At 43.4% G+C, this 19,763-nt stretch overlaps 1 protein-coding gene across 8 annotated transcripts in view; it reads right to left on the minus strand.

Moving 5' to 3' along the window:
• Foxp1 (forkhead box P1) overlaps positions 1-19,763 on the minus strand; it is a 504,713-nt gene that overhangs the window by 242,641 nt on the left and 242,309 nt on the right. Inside the window, exon 1 of one of the 8 annotated variants that reach the window (XM_076940179.1) lies at positions 2,543-2,559. The exons of 6 other annotated variants lie outside the window; for them this stretch is intronic. The gene's annotated coding sequence lies outside the window, so the exon portion shown is untranslated. Of the gene's footprint in view, positions 1-2,284; positions 2,410-2,542; positions 2,560-19,763 lie in introns of those variants that run through there. One more of the 8 variants, XM_076940178.1, reaches the window with a different exon arrangement.

Raw genomic sequence — 19,763 nt, forward strand, 5'->3', positions numbered from 1 at the left:
TACCAACATCTTTGTTTTTAACTACTCCTTTGACATAACAGAAAATTGATAGATAATTGCTATATTATATGTAATACATGGCTAAAAAGCCAAGTCTAATGTCTTGATCAGATAGAAGTAACATCAATCCTAGCCACCAATTATGCACACCTACTTTTAAAAAATGCCGTATTTTCTGTAACTCTTCGGAACAGATAACTTGCCATTGAAAAATCATTTTATCATTAAATCACTGTTTATTTTCTTCCCTTCCCTTTTGGTTGTGACTAGGAATCAAACGTATGGCTTTGTCCATGCTAAAAAGTATTGTCTTTAAGATATATCCTTAACCTTTAGAATCCTGAGTCGAGGTCTTATTAAGCAGTCCAGCTAGCCTTGAACTCATCATTTTCCTGCCTCATACAAACGCTGGAATGAGAGGCATTTGTCACCACACCCCATATAGTCATGTTAGGTCTAACAGGGCTAGTCAGTTAGGACTGCCTCATTCATTGGAAATCCAAGATAATCATCTGGGGAAGGGGGTTTAAGGCTATCTCATGGCTGTGAGCATTCAATACTCTTAAGGACAATTGAGATGGGCTGGAAATGTAGAGAACAGGATGTTTAACTTCCTCTGTAACCCATGACGTAGAATCCAGCTGGCAGAATAGGTTGATAATAAAATAATGTCCTAACAAGAGCCAAGGGTTCTCTTCTCCGGCAGGCTTTCAGTGTGAAAAGAGGAGACTTCACATATCCAAGGAGAAAGGATTTCTTGCTCCCATACGTTGTCAGCAATGCATATGACAGCCACCATACCCAAACTTTCAGGACAATGTGGTCTTGAAAGTCACCACTGTGTCCAGGCAACAAGCCCCTATCCCTACCCTACCCCCTACATGAGCCTCTGAAAACTGCCTACTTCTAGCTTAGAGTTTGAGATACTAGACTCCAGTAGATCTGCCCTCTTGTCTGCTAGTGAGCAGGAAGTGAGTAAGGTATTATCACAGCAATGGTAAGCAGAAGGTTGGCAAGAAAGGACCCAGTTAGAAAAAAAAAACACTAGAAATGAGTGGAGAGAATGGGCCCACTCCCTGGCATATTGAGCTACCCTTGCTTACGTTATTAAATGAGAATGAAGGGGAGCTTTGCCAATCCAGGGTAGGCTGTTTGCTTAGCCTCAAGGAAGCTGCTGAAGGTCAGGTGTGAAGGGGCCAGGTGCTCAGGAGAGCCCAGTTAAAACACATTTCCACCCAAGAAAATAGGTTTTAAGTTTGAGCACTAACAAAGCCTGGCAGTGAACTTTAATCATTAGAACCTGCAAATAGCTAAACTCTCTCAGAAAAGGCCCGGCAGAATAAAGTAACCACCAGTTCAGAGAAGGGTATCTTCCCCATTTCCATATTTCACAATTTAATGTACACACGGCCAGGTTTATAACGTCCACTGAGTGTCGGGTTCAACGACACACTTCATGTGTCTGCCTCCTCGCCTGTAGCCCCTAACCGCTCAGGTGACCAGAGTGAATAATACGTTCACAGCAACATGGAGACACAATGAATGGAGGTCATCAGGACCCCGTGGCTTCCATCTCTCTGTTGTGTGAAAGGAACAATTATTTAATTTTATCCTTCAAAAACTCTAATAGACACGCAGATATATCTTGCTCCCAGAAGTTGCTCTGAAACAGATTAGTTTCTTTGAGATAAAAGACACCATTTTGCCACTGAAGGTCAGAGGCACCTCTCCCTCCAGCCTACCTCTAGCCTGTGCTTTCTAACTCAGCCAAGGGCTGTGGAGGTCAATTTAGCAGTGGAAGGAAGGTGAATTCAGGAACAATAACAAATAATAATAATAATAATAAAAATATCCGACAACAAAGATGGTAAGAGCTGTTTTCTCTGCTGTCTATAAAACACCAAAACAGACAGGTCTTATCCAAAGAAGTTCCTGTTGTCAAAGGGACAACAGTCACACACAACAGTCAGACACAGCCAAAGCCAAATTAAGGCTTGCTTTGCTGAACTAGAAATGGCATAAGGCATCAACACAGCTTAACACGAAACAGACAAGTTAGAATATAAACATCGATCATTTAAAATATGTAAAATAGATATTGAAAGTACAGTTCCTTTCTAGTTCTGCCACGGTAGAGCCGTTCAGATTACGTCAAGGTTACCACCACACACACACACTTCTCAGACTTCACAGGAAACACACTTAACAGCCCAGATCAAGCCAACCCCACATCACAGTACAGGGGACAGAGACAAACAAAATGAAGCCCGAGTGAGGGCTGTACCTTCCAGCGTCTCCCCTCGTTCATAGTCCGGGCCTTTCCTCCCTATACTTTCTAGGTCCTTGTTTGTTCCACAAAGAACTGCCTAGCCATCTGATGCTCTATGACTGAGCTGGTGGCCTTTCAGGAGATCTCGCCCCTCTCTGAAGAAAGCAAACAACTGCATAGATATCATTACACTAAGGAAATCTCTTAGAAAAGCCAAACAAGTCGCTAATCTCTCCGGCCCCTTCATCCAAGCAAGAGATAAGAAAAGCAAACCTAGGACGCTTTCAACCGCATTCCAGGGACAGGCTCCCCTTTTCTTTCTTTATCGAAATTCTAGCATTTAAGTCTTGTATGTGTGTGTTTGTGTGCAGTGTATTTTTTTTTCCTCTTCTTCTTTTTAAACAGACCTTACAGGATAAACTGCTGCTTCCACCCGCAAACAAAGCAATATTTGTTTAATAACGATTGCTGCCATGGGTACAGTAAACAGGGGGCCCAGCATTTGTGTTTATGAACAAACACATCATCTTACCAGAGCAATTTAACATTAACCAGGTGGAATAATCAACAGATTTCATAGGTGACACCAGGGGCAGGGTAAAGCAAACAGAACCGGGAAGGAGAAAGGGGCAGCTTTGCTAGAATCAAGGTCGAGGTACACAGGCAAATGCATTGCACGGTAAACAGCTGGGAAGGAGGCAAGATACACAAGCCTTGTTCTTCTGACATTTAGAGAGCCAGGAAGGTTGTACGTTACATGGATCAGCTGCTGACCACCAGGAAATCCAACTGGTTGGAGACTCGGCTTGCTTGTTTGCACAATGCCATGTTTGTGGATAAACAACGATTGCTGTTACCAACCACCATTACTCATCATGGAAGCCAGGGTGAAGCAAGGAGAATCTGCTTAACTCCTTCCTGGAGACAATACCTAGAGTCTTGAGAAAAGAAAGCACTCAAGGCCATGCACCCCCCTTTGAAGAAATACAACAGGATACCCCCAAATAAGGCAGGTCAACTTTAGGGAAATCCTTTTTATTTCACGGCTTGCAGATAAAAATACAACATGGGCTTCTTCAGGGTAAAATATTCAGGTCTGGATCTAGACTTGGCTTTGAAGAAGCCTATGACATGTTCACACTTCAGTAGCTCTGCCCTTGTCTCCTGGCTCATCTTCTATTATCAATGAAATACATGGGTCAAACATAGATCCCGGTTCTGGGTGTTTCTTCCAAAAGGGAAACCCTGATGCTTTTTCCCTTCATATGCAAAGGTTCTGTAAACCCACTGGGCCAACAGATACATGGGTAGAACCCCCAAGGCCTCTGCAAAATTCAAACTATGCCACATGAAGATAGTGCCCTTAAAAAACAACAAATAATAGAAAGAGTCGGTTGATGGTACCTTACTCTACCCAGGAGTTTCTTGTGAGATTAGCATTAGGGGGAAAACGGTATCTTTGCAAAAAGCCAGAGTGATTTAATTCTCCATGTCCATTAAGAAGAAATATTTAATCTTCAAAGGTTCATTTCCCATGTAAACTGCCATACATAGCTAGCAGACTTCAAGTCAGAAAGACACTATCGCACCTTATCAGAAATGCTATATTTAGGGATTCAATCTACAGTGAAGGCATTAGTTTAAACTTATTTTACAGATAGCATAATATCATTAAACTACTTAATTTTGGTGCGTGTGAAGAAGATCCCTCTGTTACTTAACATCTAATAAGCAAAACATACTGAAAAACAGTTTGGTAAATGTATCTAACATCTTACACTTACAATCAGTTAATTAATTTTTAAAATTCTGTATTCTGCTAGTATAAAATATGGCAAAACACTGTCTGCTGGTTATCCAAAGCAAAATTTAAAAGTGAGGGGAAAAAAAAAACATTTTTTAAAAGAGACACACCCCAGGACTCTGACAATGACATTATTCATCATGATACTATTTGCCTTTTTGTCTCTGTCTCAAATAAGGTAATGAAAAACCTTGTTGGCTCCCCCACACCCACACCACCAACCTTCGGGCCACTGGGAAATCTCAGCCTTCGCTGGCTCTTGCTTCAATTATCTAATCTTTGTTCTGCAAACGTAAAGTTACAAAGCATCTCCAGTGTTTTCTCTGATGTTTTTGTTTTGTTTTGTGCTGTGGTTTTTTCCCAGTGTCCTCTGCTCACAGCCTTCTCTGCCCAAACCAACATAGCCAAGAAGGCCTCAGCGCTCCCTGCTTGGGGAACAATTTCCCACTGGGCATTCAGAGCCCACTAATACCAAAGTTTGTGGCTCAAGGACTGGTTGGCACCCTGAAACGCCTCTGCTGTGCTTGGAGAAGACCTGTAGGACAGGAACTGTTCCACTGCCCTAGAGAAGGCATGCCCAGCTTGCTCAACTAAGGGATGACGCAAGCACACGGCAGAGGTTCTTCCTCCAGTGCTGAGGAACAGAACGTTCCCACATTCCAGGCTCTCTCCACCATGGATGTGGTCAGTATGACAAGGAAGTGGTGCAGAGCAAAGAGCTGGACCTGATGTCCCAGTACGAAAGACAAAAGCCGCACTAGCCTTCCTTCCGCCTCAGGCAACGGTGGCTTGCTCACTATCTGCCCTTGAACACTTTCCTCCACTCCCCTAAACCCACTTGCCCATCCCTCGTCTTCTCTCTCTCCCCCCTTCTCTCCCTCTTCCTCCTCTCCCTCTCTCTCCTGCCTGAAGCTGGAATGAACTCGTTGGATGTAGACAAAGTGGGACAAGCACGTCGTGCAATTCCAAGTAGTTCCTTAGTAATCGCTCCTCATTCGGTTCTTTACAAAGTTTCAAGAAGCACTAAGAGAACTTGAGATTGGAAAGTCTGGTTGGCTCTCACAAATTCTCTCTGGGATGAGAAAGCTGAGACTCTCTGAGACTCTCGAGTGTGTCATCTGAGCGGACACTGGGGCCAGTTCCCCAAGCCTAATTTCTTCCCCTCCTCCTCCTCTGTCATTTCCATCCACACCTACTCTCTGCTATTTTTAAAAAATGGCTCACATTTGATAAACAAATCTCTCTTCAGGGGAAATTTTGTGTCACTTCTTCAAAGGGAAAGGCAACATGGAACCCTCCATACAAGACAAAGAGTTTGGCACACAAGTAGCAAAGCCAACTAAGGGGACACGGGTCAACCGAGAGAGGCCCTGTTCTCTGAGTAAGAACCACAGCCTTCCTTTGTTTAATAAGGAGCTGATACTTGTAAAGACACCTTAAATATACAAAAGCCCGATATTCTCTTTGGCTTTGTCAGAAGGATTTAAAGATATGTGAAAATGGGCAAGCAAGATGACTTGGGCAGTAAGGTGGTTGCCACCAAACCTGGGGACTTAAGTTCCATCCCTAGGTCCCACACAGAAGAAGAGAACCAACCATCATTGTACTCTGACCTTCACCATGTTCACCAGGAGTTGCAAATGCCCACATACACTCACACTAACTCACAGAAAATATGTGTGTGTGTGTGTGTGTGTGTGTGTGATATATTTGAAAATTAGATTGTTTTGGTATCAAACTACAATATTGAGAACTTATGAATCATTCAGGAGCCACCTAAAATTACTCTCCAAATCACCAGTGAACAATGCCAGCTTATGCATTGGAGAACACACTGGAATCAGAGGAGGCACAGAGGACTTATGAGACTCTAGGATGAATTCATGACTCTGGAAATGCCACTTGAAGCATTAAGGACCTACAGAGTACACTTACACTGCTAGGGAAATAATCAACTGAGAAGTAAGATTTTCTTTGATTATCTCACACCAAATAGGGCTCCTGGACTGTATTATGCACGGCGACATGTTAAACATGCCATCAACAGCTCCTGCTCTGGGCCTCTCTCACAGCCTCACCTCTTCTGACTCCAGCAAAGAGCCAGGGCATCAGCCACTTGAGGCTTGTGGCCTTTCCACAAAGCAAGTTCAGAGTTTATTCAATACCAAGTGAGTATGCTATGATAAGAACCATAAGCATATCATTCAAATGCTTTATTGGTCCAAAAGATGGATGCTTTTATTAGCCCAACCTTCTTTGTAATGGAGTGCCACTGTTGACCCAGCATTAGCCTCATTCCCTGCCATTAATCACACTTCTAAGAGCTCATTTTGCCTTAAAATCTTAAGAAATTGCTATAATTTAAAGACATGGTGTCTACATAATGGGAAATGCTTCATAGATTGTATCATTTCTTAAAATACAGTAGGTTTTATGAGAACAATGACCATGATGCGAACACATTACAAAATGAGAATGATTTTTATTAGACATATAATATATATATATAAAAGAAAAGGCAGAATATAAGCCTTCTTTCATATTTTTGGCTTCCCACATCTGGACTTTTTAATCATTATGTTTTGGAAGGCCGAAAGCATAGGTAAGAAGTTTAGAGACACCAAGCCCTCCAACCCCCCCAACCCCCCAAAAGCCCCAATGCCAAACAAATGAAAACTAAAAATTAAAGGGAGAGAGAGAGAAGAGACAGATGTGAAAACACGTGGTGTGCTTTAAGAAAATTCCATCTGTCCTGTGTTTCTCATCTGTCATTCCCACTTTCTGTGTCTTGTCTGTCCCAGTGAAGAGAAAGAACGAGGGGAGGCTCTTCAATAAGCATGAACTACAGCTACCTGCCAATTCACTTTGTGTGATTTCAATAACAGAGTGGTGCTCGTAGCTCGGAAGTCCTCATCGAATTAAAGCACCTTCATGATCAGTTTACAGGGCACAGCTGAGCCCTGTAAAGGGAAACAACTGAGTGGTTTTCACTCAAACACGTCTTTTCTAATGCATCCTTTCATGTTCTCTTACCACTGTACAATCAGAATGCCACATACACAAGTATATATTCAAATCTTAAATACATACAAAAATGACGGCATTATGTCCCAGCCAGGCAAAAAGATTAAGAAGATGTCAGGTTCTACTCGCTTCAAAGAACTGAATGTGAACTAGTCTAGAAGTCAAAGATCCAAAGAGGAAAGCCTGTGGTTCGCAAGGAATCTGGAAGCATATAAATGCTGGTGATAAAGGGCTGTGGGGATGGATCAAAGAATCAGATTGCTCTTTCCTTAGGAGGCACTGCCAACTCAGCAGTAGGGGGTCCCTTTTCAGGAATATGTTTCTCTCAGTGGTGCTACCTAGCCAAGGTAAGCCATAGGCATGGAGTTCTCTATTCAACCTAACAAAGAGGCCAAAAGCTGAACCTGTTTCCATATCCAGCAGCTATGGGATAGTGCTTGACCAGGGAAACTATTGCAAAGAATATAAATCCTTCATCACATTACTTTTTCTAGGGTATTCCAGGCATGCCAGCCTGTGAGGAAGAACTTAAGGCCCTAGATTAGATAGGGAGGGCAGGCATGAGGACGGCACTTTCTCTTCACACTCTGGCTGCCAGAGCACTGGACGGCCTCATAGCTAAGCATAGGAACAGCTGACGTCTGATGAGCTGATTCTCGGCAGGATTCTGTGATCTGTTCAACAGCCAAGGAGATTTTCCAAGCTGCATCTTGGCACTTATAAGATAAATATGACAAGGGGGAGGGGGGGTATAGGATATCTTCAGAGCAGAAAAAAGTACTGTTAATCTGCCTCCTGAAACAGAGGTATAATCAGAACTTTCTTCTCTCATAACAAAGACAATAAGTATCAATACCACAAAGAGTATCAACACCACAGGAAGACACATCAAAGATCCAAAGACTGTAGCCCCTGGAGGCCTGCCTAAAAGGGCCAATGTATTCACCTTTGCCAAACAGTGCAGGTGCAAGGGGCATGTCTCCTGCCTCCAACAGACAGGAAGTTATCGGCGTTTCCACTGTTACTTGCAGCTTGTGAGGATGATGGCACAAAGCTCTATAACCGGCAGCAAGGACAAAGCACATTCTAGGGCCATCTCAGCCTTACAGAATGAGAACCTATGAGAAGTCTCTCTCTCACACACACAAACACACACACACACTTTGAGGTGGTAGGCATGCTGAAAAAGACTGTTTACTTGCTTAGGTTATATTCTCAGCTCTTCCAACCAACCAACCACCCAACCAACCAACTAACCAACCAACCAACCAACCAACCAACCAACCAACCAACTAACCAACCAACCAACCAACCAACCATTCTATTTTCCCCATTCCTTAGTTCTGGATTCATGCTCCCATGTATATAGCCTTAGTATTTCTTCTACAAAATAGTTATTTTGTGCCCAGTTATGTCAAGGCTGGTGTAAGTGTTGGGGCAACAGTGGGGAACAAAAATCAATAGGATCCCATCAACATGGAGGTGAGGACCTAATAGAGAAGACAGGCATTAATCAATTAGCCATACACAGGAGAGGAGACTCAAATGGAGATAAGTGCTACTGTGAAAAATGCACGGTCTCTGAAAGCACAAAGGTAATATATGTAAAGTGCCTTGCATGCAGTAGGCGCTCAATAAATCACATCGATGATTACTAGCCCATAAAACCCAGCCCTCTGGGAGGCCATTGGGAAATACTCAAGCACAGAACATCTCATCTCATCATAAAACAAACCTGAACCTAGGACTGGGATCTCGGCAACCCCTTTTAAAAGCAAGTTGTTCGTGCCGTCTTCTGGCTGAAAGAGGAGGGCAGCATTGGTGCATTCTGTCTTCCTTTCTTCTGCACTGTAGAGTTAGGACTAACTTATCGTGGTACAGTTAAAGGGCTAATTGTGGAGCAGAGCAAACCATCCTTGTTTGAAATAGTTTGAAATATTTCTTTTTTGTGTCCAAAGTTGGTTGAAGTCTACCGACTGCAGGCAGGACTAGCTCCCTGCACTTAGAGTATAGGTATCAATGATTAATCATGAGGGCATCTACCAGATGCCCACACACAGGAACACTGGACAGGGACTGAATAGTGCCCATGATCCAACTCCAACCATTGACAACTTCTACCTGACCAAAGGGTGATGAGTGTCTGTCACACTAAATGGCAATCTACATGTGTCCAATGCCTATTGAGCAGCCTCTATGTCCCACTCAGAGGCTTTCCACAGACCCACAAATGCTAGAGAGACATTTACACATGAGATGACCTCTCTGCATAGTGAAAATTAAAAAGTATTTGTAATTATGTGTCTGTATGTGGGTTTGGGCCCATTGGTGCATTGCCCATGGAGGCCTTAAATCCTCCTGAGTCGGAGTTATAGGCAGTTGTAAACCTCCAGGAAGGAGTGCTGGGAATTGAACTCAGGTCTTCTATAAGAGCAGTAGCCACTCTTAAGCAATGAGCCAATTCTCTACACCAGTAAAATGTTTTGCTCCCCCTGCCCCCCAATAAAAGTGTGATTGCATCACAAGGTGAAATCACAGACAAGAGAGTATACCTGCACTCTTACCAGAACAGATCTGTTAGACAGTTCTAGAACCATCAACAGCTGCATTTTAAATAGGCAGGTATACCAAAGACAGGTGTGTCCAGGCCAGTGTGCTTCATGATAAGATATTAAAATCTTAAGCCCAGTAGGTGAGTGATATCAATTATCATCCTGCAACACTAGTGTCTGTCTGGCATTGTTCCATGGACTAGGGCAGAGCCACCAGCAGCTTGGTAAAGTGGTCCAAAATGAGTACTTTTCATTTTCACACAGCCTGGACAAGATGACTATGGGACAGCCTCCTTTGGGTTCAACTATTAAAAGTTTAAAGAATAAAGGAAATAATATACCAAGAATAACAGAAAGAATTAGAAAAATAATTCTGACTACCAAAGTGTCCTTCCATAGAAGGGTGACTTTTGCCACATACTGGAAAGATCCAATGACACTAAAGACATGCTTGGCAGTCAGAGCTGAGGGCAGAGATGCAGAGATGTATTACTGGCTTCAAATGCAATGCCACAGCACATGTTGTACTGCACGGTCCTTACAACAACTACGATTTGGCTCCACATGTCAGGGGCGGGGTGCAGCAGCGAGAAATGTGTTTTATAAGAATGTGCAAAAGCGGGGGCTGGAGAGATAGCTCAGTGGTTAGGAGCACTGGCTGCTCTTCCAGAGGTCATGAGTTCAATTCCCAGCAACCACATGGTGGCTCACAACCATCTGTAATTGGATCCGAAGCTCTCCTCTGGTGTGTCAGCTACAGAGTGCTCATATACATAAATAAATATTTAAAAAAAAAAAAAAGAATGTGCTAAAGCTGGGGAAACACAGACAGGCAGAGAGATCCCATGGGGCTCACTAGGTAGCCAGCCTGGTCTACTTGGAAAGCTCCAGGCCAATGAGAGACCTTGTCTCAAAAAGCAAGGTAGAGAGAACTCAAAAGAATGGCAGCTGAAGTTGTATCTGGGATCTACAGAAATATATACATTCAGCTGTACACATATCAACATACACTAACTTGCACACACAAGTGCACACACAAGTGCACACACAAGCGCACATTCTACTTTTATCACGGAACCAAAACAATGAGTCCCGGTTTTGATTTTTGGTATAAGGTGCCTTACAACTTTATGCTCTAAGGTTTTGGTTTTTTGTTTGTTTGGTTTTTTTTTTGTTTGTTTGTTTGTTTTTTGCTACATTTTCACTTTATGAATGCTACTGGAGAGTACCTTTGGTGGATATGATAAAGTAATCCTTAAGAACATGTGGTACAGCCATCCCTCAGCATCCTGTCTCCTACCAGGCACACCTAGATCTCCAGACACCCAGGCTCTTTATAAGGGTGTGGGATCTGCATGTGACCTATGCACGCCACCTCCCAATTGCTTACAGTACCTAACATGACATACATGGATGCTCTGCCATACTGTTTAGGAGTATGTACAAAAAAAAAAAAAAAAAAAAATCAACAGATGTCAATGCAGATGCAGTTGGTGGTTTTTGTTTGCTTGCATCTTTTGAATGCATTGGATCTGTGTTGACCACATGGATAAACTCACAAAGGGGTGAGCAAGAAAGAAGTGAGCAAGCTTAAGAGTAAAGATTAGAGCAAGAGCCTCCATGTGTACAGATCGCTGGAAGGCCGGGATGAGAGGAAGGTTGTGTTGTGGGTTTGTTTGTTTGATTGATTTCTTGTCCCCCCTCCCCAGTTTTAATTAATAAAAGAAACCAAGATAAGGCCAAAGCAAAGAAGCTTGTAGACACATGAGAGAGATGTCTCCTGGTCCTAAAAGACAAGAAGCCTTGGTGTTCTGTCTGCCTCCACTGTCTTTCCTACCTCGTGCTCTATCACTCACCTCTTTCTCTCACACCTCCTTCCTCTGGTGTACAAGACAGGAATGAAAAAATGTTCCTCACTCTTAAACCTCTCTTTACTGCTTCCCTCTGCCCTTCTCCCACTGCCGGGTGGCTGAAAGGAATATGCTCTGTGTCTGTTTGTTCCTCTCCCACTGCGAGTCCAGTGGGTCTACCCCAGCACTTCAAGGGACTTTGCAATAGTCAACTGCAGTTGAGATTTTCAATCCTTCTCTTTATTGACTCTCAACAACACATGACTGTCATTCATATTATCTCTTGGGAAAGAAGACTCCCTATAGACATATGGTCTCCTCTTTACTCTGTGTACAAGTGTGTATGTGAACATGTGTGCACACGTCCATGTGCTGGTCAATCTAAGGCATCTTCCCCAAGCACTCTCCAATAGATCTTGGAAGACATGTTCTTTCACTAAGCCCGGAGGCTCAGCATTTGGCTGGGTTTGCTAGCTGGCAAACTTTAGGGATTGGCCTGTCCTGCCTCCAGCATCGGGATTGCAGATATACACCTCACATCTAGTTTGATACTCTGGGTGTCAGGAATCAGACTTACATGCTTGTGAGTAAGAACTCACTATCTGCGCTGTATCACCAGACCCCACTGTGCGTGCTGAGGAGTCTCCTAACTAAATTGCCATTCCCAAACTCTAAAGCAGAGGCAGCAACATTCTGGGATGGTCTGAAGAAAATAATATGTTGTAGGCCACCTGGTTTCTCATCTAGTTTCTTAGGTCTGAAATAGAAACATCAGGAAAACAAAAGGGGCACAGCTATGTTCTAATAAAACTTTATTAATCAAAGAGCTATGTGGACTCCTGCCACAAGGCTGTTACCTGCCACCTCTGGCTCTCAAGCCTTTGTGACTTCAAACTTTCTATATTTGTACTTGATCATCTTAGTTTTTACTTAAACCACACTACCATCAAAGTCCCTTTACAGAGCCACAGACCCTTGTCCCTCCATTCCCATAGGTATCAGTGTAGCTCAACTGTGGTCTCATGCCAAATCTCTTCCTTCTCCATCCTTCCAGACCCCCAGCCTGCTCCAACCTGGATTTGTGAGGCAAGGGATTATACCTACTACCCTCTCTTCAGTCTCTTGTATGTCCCACATGACCCACTTCATTGACAGAATCATAAAGGAGATGAACTTCTGAGCATGCCTGTTGGATGGATCCAGACCGAGCCAATTAAAGAGGGAAGACCCACCCAGCTTGCGAGCAGCGCCCCCCCCCCCAAAGTGAGCTGAATGTAAAAAAGAATCAGAGCCGAGCGCCATGGCGCTTCAGCTCTCCCTGCTTCCCTATGGTGGGTGAGATATGCCTACGCACCTAAAGTTCTTCCCACTACCAGGCCTCCCCCACCATGACAGACTAAAGCTCCAAACCATGAGCCTAAGCAAAGCCTGCCTTCCTTGTGTTGATCTGGTCAGATAGTGTATCACTGCAAGAAAGAAGCCATCTCCTCTGCTTGCTCACCCCCTTTCACTTTGGACCATCTTTCCACCATTCTATGAATCTGGATGCAACTACTCCTGTTTTGCCTGACTTTTGATTCTTAGCTTAAACTGTTTCTAATACTTCAGTGACCCTGCATCACTCCTGTCACTCTTATCCACTGTGATATCCCAAAGCTCTCAGCTCTGAACAATGCAAAAAGCCACTGGGCATGTGTGACTACAAAGCATACAAAGTGTGACTAGAACACATGTAGAATTAAGTTTTATACATGTATAAGTTTAACATAAATCAGCTTAAATATAAAATTTAAAACTGATGCTCAATTCAGTCCCTGGAAAACTAGTGGTGACATGAAAGCTAAAATCAGAGCAAATATTTTCAACCAAATTTTAATGTCTGAATTGAGAGGATTTGTCCAAGGCTTCCCCTGAAAGGAGAAAAAAAGTAAAATGATTTTTCATGCATTTTTATTACTTACTACATGTCAAAATAATTATATTTTGGTTACACCAGATGAAGAACAAATTTATATTTGAATCCTTTTACTTTCTCTAATGTGGCTACTACAAAATTTTAAGTCCTGTCTCTGGATCACTAAGCTTTCTTGGCCCTCGACTATTAAACATCTTGCAACTCCACTCAACTGAGGAAGCCTCTGCAGATACCTCCTCTACTGCATCTGCAAGAGGCATTCTTCCATAGAACTGAACATTTTACAGTGACCTTTTTGCATTATGTTGTGTTTTAGTTTTTTGAATGGTAACAGAAAGCCATGGAGTGTGTTTTGCAGCTAAAAGAATATTGGGCTGCTTGATAAATTATTCAATTCAATGTCAGATAGCTGGATGGATGGAAGAGTAGATGAACAAACAGATGGACAGACCGATGGATGGATGGATGGATGGATGGATGGAGATATTGTACTGGGAGGATTAAAAATCTATGCTTGCTGGGTTTACAAATTGAGGCAGTGGTTTTTCCTACATTTCAGACCCAGCTAAAGAAAGAGAGATCAAATCTGTTATGATACCAGGCAAGGAGGAAAGATATTCTTCTCAGGAAAAAGCAGAAATGACAACAAAAGCTGACAGGGAGTCACCACTACAGAGCTGACAGTTCAACGAAGCCACCGGGTGAGACTGAAAGCTGTGGGAAGATTTGGGAGGGGGAGTCTGTACTATATAAACTGTAGTGGGCAGGGGATAGATAGGCAACATCAAGCATGGCACATCCTGAGCAAATTCCAGGCCTCATGGCTACCTTCTAAGTCACACATTAACCATCACTGTTTTAGAAGAAGAAACCTAAGATCAGAGAACAGCATCACACAAACACGACCACAGCAAATAGCACTTTGAACATCAAAGCCATACAATGCATCCATTATAATCTAGAAGAAACAGGGTGGAGTCCTGGAGAAGGACAGAAATGAGCAGATTATCAAGAGAGAAGGGTCAATCAATGGGCTAGGGGATTGAGAAGACAAAAAAAATCCCCAATCCAACTATCTTCATCCTTCATTTTCTTCTGCTCTCTTCACTGGAAAGAAGAGACTTTTCTTCTGTAATCTTAAGCCCATCCTCCATCCACCCCCATTCTCTCTGCTGGCTCCCCACTCTTGCTTATGTGGAAATACATTGGTGACTCCAGCCGCAAAGGCACTTCTGGAATCTTCTTCTGCCCATCTAGTTCCTACCCTTCCTCCTCCTAACCCGAGCCTTTTAAACCTCTTTCTTTGGGTTCTTCTAAATTCTTCCTAAAACCCCTAGGCAAGAACACTGGGAAAAAAGTGCGCATGGACCATTTAGAAAGTAACGGAAACAGAAACACTGTTCTCCATCCCCCTTCACGTGGATGCCACTGTCTGAAACTAAGTCCTTGTGTGCATGGCCCCAATCAGGACCCCTTAACCCTCGCCTCTGACCACTCACATCCTTCTTTGTGTGTCTGATGCACTTCCCCAGCTGTAGCCACTGATGCTGTTACTCAGGTTTCTTCTGCCCAAAGTTAAGCTCCATTTTGGATTTTTAAGTCTGGTGGGGATAATGAATAAAGGGCAAAGTCGTCATTGGAGAGCCATCCTGCCAGTGTAGCGCGGTAGGGAGTCAAACATGGACAAGGACAAGAGGAACTTTACAAGCAGCAGCAATGGCCCATCCAGAAAACCTCATCATACATGGGGATTCAGTATCATGCATCTGTCTCACACCTTTTGTCCTCACCATCCCTCTGCAATGGGCAAGTGGGCCACATGCTGCTACTACTACAAGCAATATTCAAAACAAAGCCAACCTGTTCAAGTCATTCTCTTGTTGCCAACATCCCACAGGAGGGAAGAGAAGAAGGGGGGGGGGGCGGGACTAAGAATATCAATTAGAATATTTGAAAAGAAAGAGAATAGGACTTTGGCAAGTCATGGGATCTTGGTTCGAGGTGAGTGGCCAAGTTTAAGGCTAGCCATGGTGGTGAACAAGAGGAATCTGCAGGGTACAGCTATGTACTGGAAGGGAAGAAGCCATGACTCCCACCCAATGGAGCCTACGATGCAGAACTCTACACTGAGTATTCTTCCAGAAGGAGAGACAGTGATACTGACTGGCTTAGGGAGAACTAGGGCTTGGTTAAAGACAGGAGTTTGTGAAACAGAGAAAGTGATGGCTAGGCAAGGCAGAGAGGGACAGCTCAGCATGCTATAGATGTGTGGATGCAGCCTCTGTGCTGCAGGACAAGGGAAGGACACACTGACGGGACTACAATCGGTACAAGTGACGGGAAAGGGGTGGCAACAGGAGGCTGTCCTCCTCTAATCTACATCCGGTTGCTAGCATCAAAGTAAAACCATAAAGAAAAACAATAAGGAGGCACAGACAAATTGCTAAAACCCGTCAGAGAGCACAGCCAGCACCCAGCACAGTGACGTACAGTAAGCAATTGGTGGGTATTTCCTGAATAAACAAAGTAGGAAATAAATGGAACAGAATTACCACCCCACCCAGCATATTGGATAAAGTAGATAAGAAAACCACCACACATTAATACTCAAGACCAAGGGCTGCCCACAGGCCTCTTTTGTTATTGCTGCTAGACATTATATCTTTATATTGCCCAGGCTAGACTTTAACGGCTGGACTTAAGTGACAGTCCTGCCTCAGACTCCTTCTCCATCACACCCAGCCAGCCAGATTGCTTGTTCAGACAAGGTGATATATTATTCAAATGGGATCATATAGACAGTCCATTTAAGGGAATTAGCAATACTTGGCAATGAAGGTACTGAAATACGCCAGGACCTGGCACGCAACAAACAGTGAATACATATTTATTAAATGAATGAATGAGTATGAAAATAAAATGAGGTCATGGTTACTACCCCTAACCAGAAAAGTTGAAGGCCTGAATTGTTTAATACTTAAGCTTCTTTGTCTGCACACATATAGTAAGCTACTTTAGGAAGGCAGGCACAAGGCAGAGCATGAATCATATACACCCTGTAGTTGTCTTTTCACCATAAGCTGCATCCCACTCGAGGACCGGGGTAGGATATACCCATGGTAATGTTAGGATGCTTCTCGGCATCTCAACTTCTAGAGCACTCTGGATTTTGTGTTTCTAAATGAGGGATACTCAGCCTCGTCTAAATTGCCCATGTGCCTTTAATACATACCAGCTGCCTTCCAAAAACCAAAGCTTGTTGAGCAGCACCCACCAAAGTCAGACTTCACAACAGAGGAAGAGCATCCTGTTTCACCAAGACTGGATAACAAAGGCCCTCACTAGAGGCAATAGCCAGTGAAAGTGAGGAGGCCTAAGTCCTACTCTGCTGAGTTACCCAAGCACATGGCTGCCCAAATGCTAAACTGTCAGTCCCCTTGGCTTGGCAGCCATGGCCGAGGGGCAGCTTGTACTGATCAGCAAGAGGCCCTGTACTCAAGGCTTCTTATTCAGAAACGACTAATGTAGCTCCCTTCTTTCAGCTGAAGGAGGTGGCAATGATAAGAGAATTCATTCCTTCTCTCTGATCACGATCACGTCATCTCGGATAATAAAGGCATGTTAAACAACTCGAGAGAAATAGGAGGAAAACATTTGAACGTGAAGCTCTAAGCTACACTGATGTTTATAAGTATTACAGGCAGAATGGCAAGGAAGACTTCTGAACTAAGTCGTAACTGCTAATGCTTCGGATTTATTCCCTGAAGGATTCTCCATGATAAACACAGATTTGCATATTTTGGAGGTATTTTGTCTGTCTGTTAAGCATGCCTCTCACTGTAAAGATTTTTTTCCTTTGCCAGAAAGACTGGGTCTTCCCCCCACCCCCCTGTCTCATTTGTAGTCTCAGTCTACTTACTTCTCCATCCTGGGTTTGAGGATGTCTCCCTAAAATACTAATAGTTGAGAACAGAATTTGAAGGATGGAGCCAGGAACAAAACCCCAATTATATTTAAGGAGAGACAGGCAAGCCTGCCATGGCTTACACTGCAAGTCCTAGTGTTAGAAGGCTGAGGCAGGAGGAGATCAGGTTGAAGGCAATCCTGGGTTATACATTAATTTCAACAATAGCCTAGACAATAAAGGAAGATCATTTAAATAAATAAATCAATCAAACAAACAAGAAGTGGGAGAAGAAAGGAAGGGAACAACTGAAAATAACAGAAAGAGGATGTGAGAAATTTTCAGTGAGGAATAGGGGCAGGAAGGGGGCTGAGAAGCCCCAAATGGCTCACAAAAGCCTTGTTCAAGTGTTTACATCATGTGTAAGATCCAAAATACATTGTGACTTCAGAAACAAAGACTGGCTTTACAGGTTCGATTTGTCATATCCCAAATTTTAGAGGGCACCAGGGAGAAAGGAGTTGAGAACAAAGTTACAAGCCCTGACATCTATCTTTAATGGTTCCATGCCTAAGACATCAAGATTCTAAACAGCTCTTGGCAGCCTGAACTCGTTGGAGAAATTATCGTTTTGTCTTGATTTTAATCTTCCCATTCCCTGGAACCTCGAGGGGTGGGGGTGTCACATGCATCCTCTGTGGTCTCAAGGAATAAGAATCTCAAGATCCTCCTTGCTGGCAAACCCACTATATTTCTACTGTACAAGTTCTTATTCTCTGGCTGACACGGGAGTTACCTTGTTAGGCTGTCTTCCCACAGGTGGCTCACTAGTGATTCCTGCAGCCTTACTTGCCAACTCCAGGTTAATGCTATTCTTAGAGACGCAGCTCTCTTGTGCAGGAGTGTTTGCAGGCACAGAGGACATCAGGGTTCACCCTGAAGTCCCTCCTGCTTCCTGGGGGTCCCTGCCTGTATCTCTCCTCTAGCTTTCTCACCCCCTCTGTGTGTCTGAATATCGCTCATTATGTCTCACTCCTTTTCAACTCTCTTCCTCTTTCTGTTTATCTTTTTTTGAATCTTCCTTTGTATTTTGTTACCTTAGTCCTCTCTTGGTTTGTCTCTTTTCTCCTCTCAGTTCCTTTCAGACTTTCCCTTCCTTTCTTCACCAGGTGGAATACTCTCAAACTCCCTGTGCAGCTGGAAAGTGTCCTGGCACTAGCCAGGAAAAGAGACCATGCCCAGAAGCACCAGTCACGATGGCCTAAGAGCTGAAGCATGGAAGATGTCACTCAGCAGCTGGGGTAGAGTTGGTAGGAAGTGCCTAGTTTGGTCGTGGGTGGGGAGAGCTACTTTGGTCTTGGTGGTATTGATGGTGCTGGCCCTCTGGGCCACAAGAGAAGGCTGGGGATTTGGGCAAGACACAGTTCTCACTCTTTGAGTCATCCTCCCTTGAGGGACCCAGGGTGTCTCCTCCTTACGTCACTCTGGCCTTCCTCGCAGAAGCTCTTACACATACATGTGCACACGACTACACTAGAACCCAGACATCACTTCAGCCACTTGGAGCACACTCCTGTCTCCTTGCATAGCTTTCCTGGATGCCTTTAAGGTAAAAAACACAAACCAAGTTTGTCCAAAGTCCACAAAACATGACAAACAATGGTGTCACCCCAGAGGCAGAAAGAGAGGCTCCCACACAGGAGGTGGCTACACACATAACACGGTGGAACAAAACCAAAAACAGCCTCCCCAACACCATCCAAATGTCAGTCTGTGTGAAATCACTCTAAGGTCCAGCTCAGTCTACAGCTTATCTAACGGTCTACTGAGTTCTCTGTAAGTCATGTGAAAGGAAGTCCTGTGATAACATTTCCTGAGAATTCTAGACATTTGATTAAGGAGTTATAAATCTTAAGAGTCTGACTTGTCACAAGCACAAGGCGATTACACCCAGGGCTGTCAAGATTAAGTAAACTTGTCTTGTTCTCTTATAGGTCTTTCTCAGCCTTGTAACATAGATTAAAAGATTTTTTTTAAGATAAAAAAAATGGTTGCCATCATACACAAAGGAAAAAAAGTTGTTTTTTTTTTTTTTTTTTTTTTTTTTTTTTGGTAAGGAATATATAAAGACTAATTTCCTTCTTCATGTCCTCAAAGATGTTTGCTTGCTGTTCACTAATAAGATTTTACTAAGCAGTAAGCGAAAAGAACAGAGGATTGCCTTCCAGGCTGGACTGAGCTGCCACCTGATTAATTCATTATGGCTCAATGAATAACCTGTATTCAATTGAATAATATGTACAAGCCACAGCCCCACCCCCATCTTCCAGGAACCCATTCCAAGATCATGGTGGAATGAAATCAATACTAAGGTAAGAGGGGCCAGAAACCTCTTCACAGAAAACCCTGTCAGACTCTATTGCTGATTTTGAATTGACACATTAT

The sequence above is a fragment of the Arvicanthis niloticus genome, chromosome 9, assembly GCF_011762505.2.
Source record: "Arvicanthis niloticus isolate mArvNil1 chromosome 9, mArvNil1.pat.X, whole genome shotgun sequence".
In the NCBI taxonomy this organism is placed as follows: domain Eukaryota; kingdom Metazoa; phylum Chordata; class Mammalia; order Rodentia; family Muridae; genus Arvicanthis; species Arvicanthis niloticus.